The sequence below is a fragment of the Bufo bufo genome, chromosome 1 (assembly GCF_905171765.1).
Source record: "Bufo bufo chromosome 1, aBufBuf1.1, whole genome shotgun sequence".
Lineage (NCBI taxonomy): Eukaryota > Metazoa > Chordata > Amphibia > Anura > Bufonidae > Bufo > Bufo bufo.
The window spans coordinates 382,227,559-382,240,075 of record NC_053389.1 but is presented as its reverse complement, the minus strand read 5'-3'; the positions used below and the strand labels follow the sequence as shown (position 1 = coordinate 382,240,075).

Sequence of the window (12,517 nt, the reverse complement as noted above, 5' to 3'; positions counted from 1 at the left end):
TGTACATGTCATTAGGAGAGACTAGATTTGCCAAATTGTGCCATTTTTTTGGAAATATTTTTGGCTCAGACACATTAGTAAATCTGGGTCATTTTCTCTCACTGTTTTCAGTTACTGTATTTTTAGCTTTATAAGACTTACTTTTTATCCCCCAAAAGTGGGGGGAAATGGCATTGTCTTACAAAGAAAATACCAATGATAGTTTCCAATATAGATGTGCTCATTAGTACAGTAGGAATGGGGAGTGAAGCACTGGTATCAGTCAGCCCTCCATGGTCCTCGGGCGCCATGCTGTGCTGTACCCTGGCAGCGTTAGGACGTAGTGCACACTATGACCTGATGCTATGCAACATCTGGTCACAGTGCATGCAGGAGCAGCAGAAAAAGCGCGATTGATGTACAGAATGGCGCACTATCCGGAGCAGGAGAGGTAAGTGGTTTTATTTATCTTATGTCTGATGAAGATTAGGGGTCTGTTCTGAGGTCTGATGAAGATTGGGGGGTCTGATGTGAGGTCTAATGAAGACTGGGGGTCGAATGTGAGGTCTGATGAGAAATATATTTTTTTTCTTACTTTCCTACTCTAAAACCCAGTTCATCTTATGGTCAGGTGCTTCTTATGGAGTGTAAAATATAGTTTTACAAAACAAACCAGTAAGACAAATCAGGTGAAACTGGGCTCTTGCATAGGGCTGCATGGTTTAGGGTCAGCACTGAAATAGGTGTAAGATTATTTTTTTAGCTTCTCCCTAGTTGTGTGGCAACAAGATTTACTTCATAAACACATTAAAAATCTACATCTAACATATACGTCTATGATGTATGAAAATGATCCACGTTTCTCTCCACATTTAATTGTCTATATCTCATCTAAAGGTACATTACTTATTATGATACATACCATGTATAACTCCAAGAGACATTTTTGTTTTGTGTTATTTGCTTTATCTTTTATTCATATAATTGTTTTTTTGTTCAATGTACAAAAACCCAATAAATGCTTTTTTGAAACTAACATATACGTCTAAAAAAGTGACATTTTTGGGATGACTTTTCAATTTTAATGTGACTGTTAAATGGTTAAATGAGCCATGGCGCTCATGCTGTATAATCTTCAATGTTTACCTGCACCATCTTCCTTGTAGCAGTGGTGCAGTGTAATTACAGCTTCCTGACCCATTCACTAGAATGGGACAAACAGCTGTAATTACACAGCACCGCCACTACAAGGGAAGCAGTGTGTAGCTAAACAATGAAGAGCGCTGTAGCCCCTTCAAACTGATGATCAGCGGGGTTGCACTGGGTATTGAACTTTCGATACCCAATCAATACTTTTGTACCCGGATCGATCCGATACCGGGATTTGCTATTTTACGATACTAGGCTGCATTACTGTGCAGCCTAGTATCTGTTAGAGAACATGGCACGCGCCGCCCTCAGCACACACCATGTTCTCCTTAGCCGCCACAGTGGAGAAGGAGAGAGTCCCTCCCTCCCCACTGTGACGCGGCCACCACTGCCATCAATGAAAAGACAATACTGAGGAGGAGGGGAGGGGCTGTGCCCACTGCATCTCCAATGCATATAATTACCCCTTAATACAAATGTAGGCGGCGGGTGCTGGCTGTATCACACAGCCGGCATCCGGCCTCAATAATGGGCAACAGCGCTAGCGCCGAACCCCGTCAACTAACCCGTCAGGTGCTGAACCTAAGGGGTTTATTGATCCGGTTTGACGGATCACTCGATTTACCATATTTTAGTCACCTTGTCCCCAGAAAAAATAAGATAGGACTGTTCTATTATGGGCCGAACATTCCATAAAATGTGAAATGCACGCAGCTTTTTTTAGGTTTTATTTTTTTAAGAGTGGTATCAAATGGTATTGAGTATCGCAATACTTTTCTATGGTATCAAAATTGAATCAAAATTGTGGTATCGTGACAACCTTACTAGGTGTCGGAACCCCGACAATCTAATATTGATGACCTATCCTGAGGATAGGCAGTAAATATCTGTAGCCCAGATAGCCCCTTCAATAGCAGGCTAAGGCTTAAAGACTATGTACACCTTTGGAGACAATTTTTGCTTATGACTGCATTTTACTCATTTTTGGCTAAAAATCTTATTTTCAATTGGCCTTTATTAAAAATATTGAGCCAATCAAAAAGGGTTAACTATTTTTCTAACTGTGTGACTGGTACTTTCACTTTGTGCCAGTCCTCTAATTACTCTTATCTCTAAACTACTAAGAGGTCATAAATACTTATTTAGGCCACATTCTTATCAGTTAGTTAAGGGAGCTGTAAGGTCATATAAATTACTAACTGGTGGTCACTAAGGACCTAATTACGTTTTTGGATCAAGTACTGTTTTTTAATTTAAAACTTCACTTTTATTATTTTATTTACGGTAATACAGATTGTCCTTTATTTTCACTATGTCAACTAATATTCTATAGACTTTTTAAAACTATCAGTGATGCGGGCCCGCTCAGTCTTATTGTTTATATTATTTTCTATTCTTTGTACATATGCGTGTGTCACAGTTATTGCTGGTCTATTAGTATATCGATATTACTACTTTCATCCCTTGTATAATTCTTAGGGGAAGGGAAGGGGCGCTCCTATATTTAAACCATTACCCTGATCTCTAGGGTCGAGGATGTATTCCTTAGGCCTATTGCACACAACCGTATGGCTTTTTCAGTGTTTTGCGGTCCGTTTATCACGGATCCGTTGTTCCGTTTCTGTTCCGTTTTTCCGTATGGCATATACAGTATACAGTAATTACATAGATAAAATTGGGCTGGGCATAACATTTTCAATAGATGGTTCTGCAAAAAGCGGAATGGAAACGGAAGACATACGGATGCATTTCCGGATGTGTTCCGTTTTTTTGCGGACCCATTGACTTAAATGGAGCCACGGAACGTGATTTGCGGGCAATAATAGGACATGTTCTATCTTTAAACGGAATGGAAAAACGGAAATACGGAAACGGAATGCATACGGAGTACATTCAGTTTTTTTCGCGGAACCATTGAAATGAATGGTTCCGTATACTGACCGTATACAGAACGCAAAAAACAGCCAGTAAACGGGGGAAAAAAACGGTCGTGTGCAGGAGGCCTTACTATGTTTCTACTCGTTGTTACCACAGCCTCTGCTGCTTGTATGCGCCTCTTCTTTTCTATCAGCTACTATTCATTAGCCTGTGTTATTCCTATATCTGCTGCCAGCTGTGTCACTTTGTATATCTGCTCGTATATTTGAGCTTTGCCCGCTGTTCACTGCCTAAAACGTAACACTCAGACACCCTGCATCCCGACATGTTTCGCTGTGTAACCAGCGTCTTCAGACACCTGCATTATCCTCTGAAGACGCTGGTTACACAGCGAAACATGTCCCTAGGGTATCCCTGCCCTAGTCTCTGCCCAGAGATGCACCCAGATGGTAGGAGCACTCCGTCCCCGTACCTAGACTATCTGTCCTTAAAGTGCCATTACAACAATCAATGACCCAAGCAAAACCCAGACAGCAACATTCTATGGGTTACCTAAAATCCATAAGGGTGTGTCCCCTCCTAGAGGTCGCCCCATCGTGTCAGGGATAGGCTCAATCATACAGAATAGCGGGATATACATAGACAGTGTTCTTAAGAGCTTTGTGTCTTCTCTTCCATCTTATACAAGAGACACGATGGATTTCTTACGCAAAATTGAGTTTTAACCATCGTGGTCCCTCGCAAGTGTAGACATGGAATCACTCTACAGTTCAATCCCCCATGATAAGGGCCTGATGGCAACAACAGAATTCCTCAAAACCAGGGCAGTCTGCCATAAATTGCACAACACTTTTGTGGTGACCCTTCTCGAATTCGTACTCACACATAATTTCTTTCTCTTCGATGGGCAATTCTTCCACCAGCTCAGGGGGACTGCAATGGGGAGTCCCTGTGCCCCGACTTATGCAAATCTCCTCCTGGGCTGGTGGGAGGACAAAGTGGTCTTTCCTGACACACATATTTGGTGGGGTGACAAGATCGTCTTCTGGACCAGATATATAGATGACGTCTTTATCATTTAGAACGGGAATTCTGCTGAATTTGATTTATTCATTAGGGTCCTTAATAATAATGAACTGGGGCTTTCCTTCACTTCGGAATTTCACCCTGATTCATTAACGTTCCTTGATGTCAGGGTCACTAAAACCGGAGGCGGTCTTGTCACCTCCACCTTCAGCAAGACCACCGCCACAAACAGTTTACTACATTGGGATAGCCATCACCCAGTGAGTCTAAAGAAGGGTATACCCCATGGACAATATTTACGCATGAGAAGAAACTGTTCGGACCGAGAAGGCTTTCATCATGAATCAAGGAAATTGTGAAAGAGATTCACTATGAGGGGCTACCCACAGCGTGTCCTCAAGGAAGCGTTTCAAAACGCATCCATGTGTGAGCGTAACACCCTTCTGGTACCGAGAGAATCAAAAGGAAAAAAAGATGATATCAGAATTATCTCGATTTTTGACACCATGAGCCAGGAGGTTAGGGACATTATTAATAAATACTGGCCTATTCTCTTAATGGACCCGGATGTGTCAGACATACTATCTTCCCGCCCGAGTATTTCGTTCAGAAGGGGTAGATGTCTCCGCGACCGGTTAGTCCACAGCCATTATTCTGGACCTACCCCAAAAGGAACATGGCTTGATCGGAAACCACTGGGCACATTTCGCTGTGGATCTTGCCTGGCCTGTACCAACATTAAAAATACTAAATTTAACACTTGTTCGGTCACGGGTAAAACATTTGACATCCGGGATTTCATCAACTGTCGTAGTAAGGGGGTGGTTTACCTGGCCCAAAAGACTATGTGGGCAAAACGTTCAGGGAATTTCGGAGGCGAATCCTCGAACATTTAAATGATATAAAGAATAAAAAGGACATGCCCCTAGCTAATCATATGTGGGAAGTCCATAATGGGGACCCTCGACTCATTAAGTTCTCTGCTCTGGAACTGATTAGACCCTCTCCAAGGAGGGGCGACTGGGACCGCAGGATCCTCCAGAAAGAGTCTGAGTGGATCTTCCGGTTCCGGTCGCAATCTCCGGGGGGCCTGAACGAACAACTTACGTTCTCATGCTTCCTGTAATGTACCTGGCCTCTTTGTCTATACCTAAACTTCTTCCTCATATGATAGAAATTATTATCGACACGCGAAGTGTCAGTATATATATATTTTAGGACCTATCTCCATTAGTAAGGTCCACCGTCTAGGTTGATAGTTTACCATTACTTTCACAGTATTATGCACTGAGATACGATGTACCCAGCCCCGTAGGTATCCATGTATAGCGGGTTGACGTTATTATATCAGGACACATCCTCTCTTCCGTCTACATTCATTTGCACACCCGTTCATTATGCCTCAAGGTAATAGGGATTGGCAATTATACTGCTTCGCATCTATTTAGAACCCTGGTATAAGGGTACATTATATGCACTACTAATAAGAGGGTTACCACTGTCCAGTAGTGTTATCACTATTTTATCAGGGTTTCACATTCAAATAAGTGGTCCAACATTCCGGTGGCTGGAATGATAGAAATTGTGATCTAGGTATGAGAATGTATAGGAGCGATCGGCCGTTAATGTTTACCATCAATTATTCCACCTATAGGTCAGGGGTGACTTTACCTACATTTATTACATGTATATAATAAAAAATGGCTAATGGGCCCTCCCAGTAGTAATATGGGACGCCACCTCTCACATTCTGTCAGACAACCTGTTGAGAGGGCCGGATCCACACCTTACCGCGGGTGGAACGCATTACTACGCCCCTAGGACGCCACCGTGGAACGCAAGCGATCCTTTGATCCAGCGTCTGCAGCCCACTGATGACGCGGACGGCATGGACTGCCTCCTCTGCGGTGGAACGCACGGCCATCTTTAGGTCTTGGCGTGCGTTCCACCGACGGCCCTGGACTAGTTATGTCGGGTTAAGCACTCGCTTCCCGGCACCCACAATGAGGGGACACCATGGACCCTAAACAAAGGTATCCCAGCGGTTTATGCCCCATATTTAATTGTCCTTTACAATTTTGTCTAAATCTACTGAGGACTATTCGGTCACATGACAAATAGCGGCATAGTGATTGGAGCGGAATAATTGAGGTCCGCCCTGTCCAGGGTTTAAATAATCGTATTGTCAGTGTACAAATTGGAGCCTTATCTTGCATGCCCCCTGGAGCACCCCAGACTGCAGTCCTCTGGTCATCCTTTATTAACTGAATCAATATTATTGGTGGATGTTCCACCTCTGACAGCTGAGGACCGCTTGGGGGTGCTCCAGTATTTTTGGTTTTTCATTTTGACTTTCATTGGAGTCTGTTAAATCGTTGTTATGTAGCCTCTGGATTTTGGCAGCGAGGCACTGGTTTATCCACTCTTTTGGTCTCCTGACGAACTGTGTCATTCAAAGGGGAAACGCGTCGAGACTTGGATTATAAATTTATAACAACTAATGTTAATCATTGTTTTATATTGACTGACCCAGGCATCTATTTGGGTCAAGAAATTAGGACTAAGAATTTAAATACAACCATTGTAAATCATTGTATTACATTGCAGGGCCCAGACATCCATATTGGTCATTGATTGTTGTAAGGGCACTTTAAGTACAGATAGTCTAGGTACGGGGACGGAGTGCTCCTACCATCTGGGTGCATCTCTGGGCAGAGACTAGGGCAGGGATACCCTAGGGACATATTAGGGACCTATATGGTTCTGGCCCTGCTGCACCACATCTTCCCCCACCTGGTCCTTAAATTGGGTCTTACTGTCTGTTTGTATGTGTACCAGTCCCCACTTGAGGTACCCCTATGTGTATTTTTAATATATTTTGATTAAAAGTTATGTTTTAGGTAGTTGGCTTCAGTGATAGCGTTCTATACACAACTACCAATTAAGTATTTTTTTCAGTTGATAATAATCGGGCAAAAGAAGAGGCTGGGGAGGAGTAACACTGTAAGAAGGCAGAGCAGCCTGGGCTCCTACACACTAAACGCCGCCCCTGGGCACTCGCGAGTGCTGATTTGCATATTAAACCTTTAAGGACTCAGCCCTATTTCACCTTAAAGACTTGGCCATTTTTTGCAAATCTGACCAGTGTCACTTTAAGTGCTGATGACTTTAAAACGCTTTGACTTACCCAGGCCGTTCTGAGATAGTTTTTCGTCACATATTGTACTTCATGACACTGCTAAAATTGGGTCAAAAAAGTAAATTTTTTTGCATAAAAAAATACCATATTTATCAAAAATTTTGAAAAATTAGCAAATTTCAAAGTTTGTTTCTCTACTTCTGTAATACATAGTAATACCCCCAAAAATTGTGATGACTTTACATTCCCCATATGTCTACTTCATGTTTGTAGCATTTTGGGAATGATATTTTATTTTTTAGGGATGTTACAAGGCTTAGAAGTTTAGAAGCAAATTTAGAAATTTTTCAGAAATCTTCAAAATCCCACTTTTTATGGACCAGTTCAGGTTTGAAGTCATATTGTGAGGCTTAGATAATAGAAACCTCCCAAAAATGACCCCATTCTAGAAACTACACCCCTCAAGGAATTCAAAACTGTTTTTACAAACTTTGTTAACCCTTTAGGTCTTCCACAAGACTTCATGGCAAATGGACATAAAATTTAAGAATTTTGATTTTTTGGAAAATTTTCCAACATAATTTTTTCCAGGAATAAAACAAGGGTTAACTGCCAAACAAAACTCAATATGGGTTGCCCTGATTCTGTAGTTTGCAGAAACACCCCATATGTGGTCGTAAACTACTGTTTGGCCAAACGGGAGGACATAGAAGGAGGGGAACACCATATGGGTTTTGCAAGGCAGATTTTGCAGGACTGGTTTTGTTTATACCATGTCCCATTTGAAGCCCCCTGTTGCACCCCTAGAATAGAAATTTAAAAAAAGTGACTCCATCTAAGAAAGTACACCACTCAAGGTATTCAAAACTGGGTTTACAAACTTTGTTAACCCTTTAGGTGTTCCACAAGAGTTAATGGCAGATGGAGAAACAATTTCGAAATTTCTATTTTTTGGAAAATTTTCCATTTTAACCCTTACTTTATTACTGGAAAAAATGGGTTAACAGCCAAACAAAACTCAAAATGGGTTGCCCTGATTCTGTAGTTTGCAGAAACACCCCATATGTGGTCGTAAACTACTATTTGGCTAAACGCCATATGGTTTTTGGAAGGCAGATTTTGCTGGACTGGTTTATTTACACCATGTTGTACCCTTTCAAGCCTCCTGATGCACCCCTAGAGTAGAAACTCCATAAAAGTGACCCCATCTAGGAAACTACGGGATAAGGTGGTTGTTGTTTTGGGACTATTTTAGGGGTAAATATGATTTTTGGTTGCTCTATATTACACTTTTTTGAGGCAAGGTAAAAAAAATTGAATTCTAAAATTGTTTCTACAATCGCAATTTAGTTTTGTGGAACACCTAAAGGGTTAACATAGTTTGTTAAGTAACTTTTGAATACCTTGAAGGGTGTAGTTTCTTAGATGGGGTCACTTTTTTGGAGTTTCTAGTCTAGGCTACATCAGGGGGGGCTTCTAATGGGACATGGTGTAAAAAAAAAAAAACAGTCCATCAAAATCTGCCTTCCAGAAACCATATGGAGTTCCCTTCGTTCTATGCCCTGCCGTGCGGCTATATAGCCATTTACGACCACATATGTGGTGTTTCTGCAAACTACAGAATCAGGGCAATAAATATTTAGTTTTGTTTGGCTGTTAACCCTTGCTTTATCACCGGAAAAAAAGATTCAAATGGAAATTTTGCCCAATTTGTTTTTATTATATATTTTTAACGCTGTTCATCCGAGGGGTTTGGTCAAATGTTATTTTGATAGAGACGACTTTTACGCACGCGACGATGCCCAATATGTATGGCTCTCAGACTTTGGAGACACTAAGCAGGCATCCTAAAACTGCGGCCCTCCAGATGTTGTAAAACTACAATTCCCACCATGCCCTGCTGATGGCTGTAGGTTGTCTGGGCATGCTGGGAGTTATAGTTTTATCTGGAGGGCCGCAGTTTGAGGATGCCTGCACTAAAACTAATATTTTTTGGGGAAAAAAAAAATTGTTTCCGTGTCTCCAAAGTCTGAGAGACATAGTTTTTTATGTTCTCTAGTGGACTGTTGGGGATTATAAAAATTTAGTACTCCATTGAAGTGTGATACTCCCTGAAGCAATCGATAACGCAGAGGCCCGGATGATCGGGGCAAGTGTCACATTGAGTGGTGGTGTCCTTCCGTATCCCCCTCCTGTGACACACTCTGCATCTTTTTTGGGTTCGTCCCTTCTTTCCAGTATGGGGGACCACACCTGGAAAATGTTGGCCAGGGACGATCCAGGCGCCTCCAATTCCCAAGGTACTCCGGCCTGCTCTTTCCCGGTCCGAAAAGATCAGGTCCTTGAGGACTGCCTCATAGAATTGGAGGAATGTCCCTGTGCTGCCAGCGCTTCGGGATAGTACCAAGTAGACCGCAACTTTTTTGTACCATGCCCGGGTTTTGCGCATGGCATTATATGGCGTGAGTACTTGATCAGAGAGATCAACTCCTCCCATATACCGATTGTAGTCGACGATACAATCGGGCTTGAGGACCGTTGCCACGGTACCTCGCACAGGGACAGGGGTGGTGCTGTTACCGTGGATTGTGGACAGCATAAGGACATCCCTCTTGTCCTTATACCTGACCAGCAACAGGTTTCCACTGGTAAGTGCACGGGTCTCACCCCTGGGATAGGTACCTGGAGGGGGTGGGCAGGGAGGCCGCGTTGATTTTTCCGCACGGTCCCACAAGCGAACGTGGATCTGGCGGCAAGGGACCTGAACAAGGGAAAGCTGGTATAAAAGTTATCCACGTACAAGTGGTAACCCTTATCCAGCAGTGGGTACATAAGGTCCCACACGAGTTCCCGCTAACACTCAGAGTGGGGGGACATTCTGGGGGTTGAATACGGGAATCTCGCCCCTCGTACACACGAAATTTGTAAGTGTACCCTGAGGTACTCTCACAAGTTTTGTATAGCTTCACGCCATACCTCGCCCGCTTTGTGGGAATGTATTGGCGGAAACTGAGTCTCCCCTTGAACGCAACGAGAGACTCATCAACCGCGACCTCCCTTCCAGGTACGTAGGCCTGCTGAAATTTGGCCCCAAATTGATCGATGACCGGCCGTATCTTATACAGCCGGTCATAGGCAGGATCACCTCGGGGGGGCATGCTGCATTATTGGAATAATGCAGACATTTCCGGATGGCCTCAAACCGGGGACGTGTCATGACCATACTGTACAGTGGGGTCTGGTATAGGACGTCCCCACTCCAGTATTGCCTGACACTGGGTTTTTGAACTAGACCCATATGCAGCACGAGGCCCCAAAATGTCCTCATCTCGGCTGCACTGACCGGCGTCCAGCCACCGGGTCTAGCCAAAAATGAGCCCGGGTTTTGAGCGACGAACTGTTGGGCGTACAGATTCGTCTGCTCCACCATCAGATTCACCAGTGGGTCTGAAAGATGGAACAAAGAAAGTTCTTTTTTTTTTTTTCCTAACTAACTTTTCCCTTCTTTCCCTGTCTAACAGTGCCTCTCCCTCACTGACCCTAACCTACCTGGAGGGCGATGGGTGCAGGAGGGTGATGGATTACGATTAGGGGGACTGAGGAGCTGGTGCTGGATGGTGCTGCAGGGTGCTCGTGCAGAACAGTAAGAGGAGGGGAGAGAGGAGCGCAGGAAGTTTGAATCTCGCGCCTCTCTCCCCTGCACCAATCAGCACCCTGGACAGCAGCGTTCAGCACCAGGGCCAGCACAGCCTGTCCAAATGCACGGACTGTGATTGGTGGTGTGTAATCACGCCACCGATCACAGTCTTTTTCCGGTTCATCGGGTCACCGGAGACCCGAATGGACCGGAAACGCAGAAAACCGCAGGTCTGAATTGACCTGTGGTTTTCTGCGATCGCCGATACGGGGGGGGGGGGGGGGGGGGTCAAATGACCCCCCCCCCTGCGTTGTTACAGGATGCCGGCTGAATGATTTCAGCCGGCATCCTGTTCCGATTAACCCCCGCGGCGCCGGAATAGCGATTTAAAGCCATGACGTACCGGTACGTCATGGGTCCTTAAGGACTTGGGAAACATGCCGTACCGGTACGTCATGCGTCCCTAAGGGGTTAATTAAATGTTGTTTTTTTCTTGCTTCTGCAAGTCTAAAGAAAATAACAAAAGTACCATTACATTCATGTATAGGTGTGCTACAGAGCCATGTAAGCGCTGTATATGGTCATATATGGTGATAGACTCCCTTTAAAGAGGTTATCCAATGATTAAAGGGGTTGGCCACTTTCTGGTTACTTTTGACCAATGTGTATGTTAGATGACTATATAGCACTTACTAATATACAGTTGCAAGAAAATGTATGTGAACCCTTTGGAATGATATGGATTTCTGCACAAATTGGTCATAAAATGTGATCTGATTTTCATCTAAGTCATAACAATAGACAATAATAGTCTGCTTAAACTAATAACACACAAAGAATTTAATGTTACCATGTTTTTATTGAACACACCATGTAAATATTCACAGTGCAGGTGGAAAAAGTATGTGAACCCCTAGACTAATGACATCTCCAAGAGCTAATTGGAGTGAGGTGTCAGCCAACTGGAGTCCAATCAATGAGATGAGATTGGAGGTGTTGGTTACAGCTGCCCTATAAAAAACACACACCAGTTCTGGGTTTGCTTTTCACAATAAGCATTGCCTGATGTGAATGATATATAGAGAGATTTTTGAGGCACTCACTTTTCATCTGAATACATGTATAGTTGTAATAAAATATATTAATTAAAACAGAATATGGTAAAAAATACTTCAATTACTCTTACCGGTAATATGTTTTCCATGAGCCCATGACAGCACCTGTGAGAGATCCTACCCCTTCCAGACAGGAAACAGGAACTTCCCAGATCTTTAAAATTGGTCCCTTGCCTTCCACCGTTCAGTATTTGACAAGATTCCTGGGACCAGCAATGCACCTATATATAGTGAAAACTAAAAACATAGGCGAGAAAGCATACCAGAAAAAAACTCTGTGCCAAATATATGCCAGGCATATCTCCTCTTTGGCACAATACTAAAGAATAGATTTCTCTTTTTTAATCATTATATATATATATATATATATATATATATATATATATATATATATATTTATTTTTATTTAGGGAGGGAATTATGTAGGTGCTGTCATGGGCTCATGGAAAACATATTACCGGTAAGAGTAATTGAAGTATTTCCATTACGCGCCATGACAGCACCTGTGAAAGACTAGACTAGATAACTATTAGGGAGGGACTACAGCCTGCAGCACCTTTCTCCTAAAAGACATATCCTGCACAGATAAAAGGT

At 43.1% G+C, this 12,517-nt stretch overlaps 1 protein-coding gene across 4 annotated transcripts in view; it reads right to left on the bottom strand.

Annotated features, from left to right (window-relative positions):
* RAD50 (RAD50 double strand break repair protein) overlaps positions 1-12,517 on the bottom strand; it is a 362,910-nt gene that overhangs the window by 76,256 nt on the left and 274,137 nt on the right. The window lies entirely within an intron of this gene.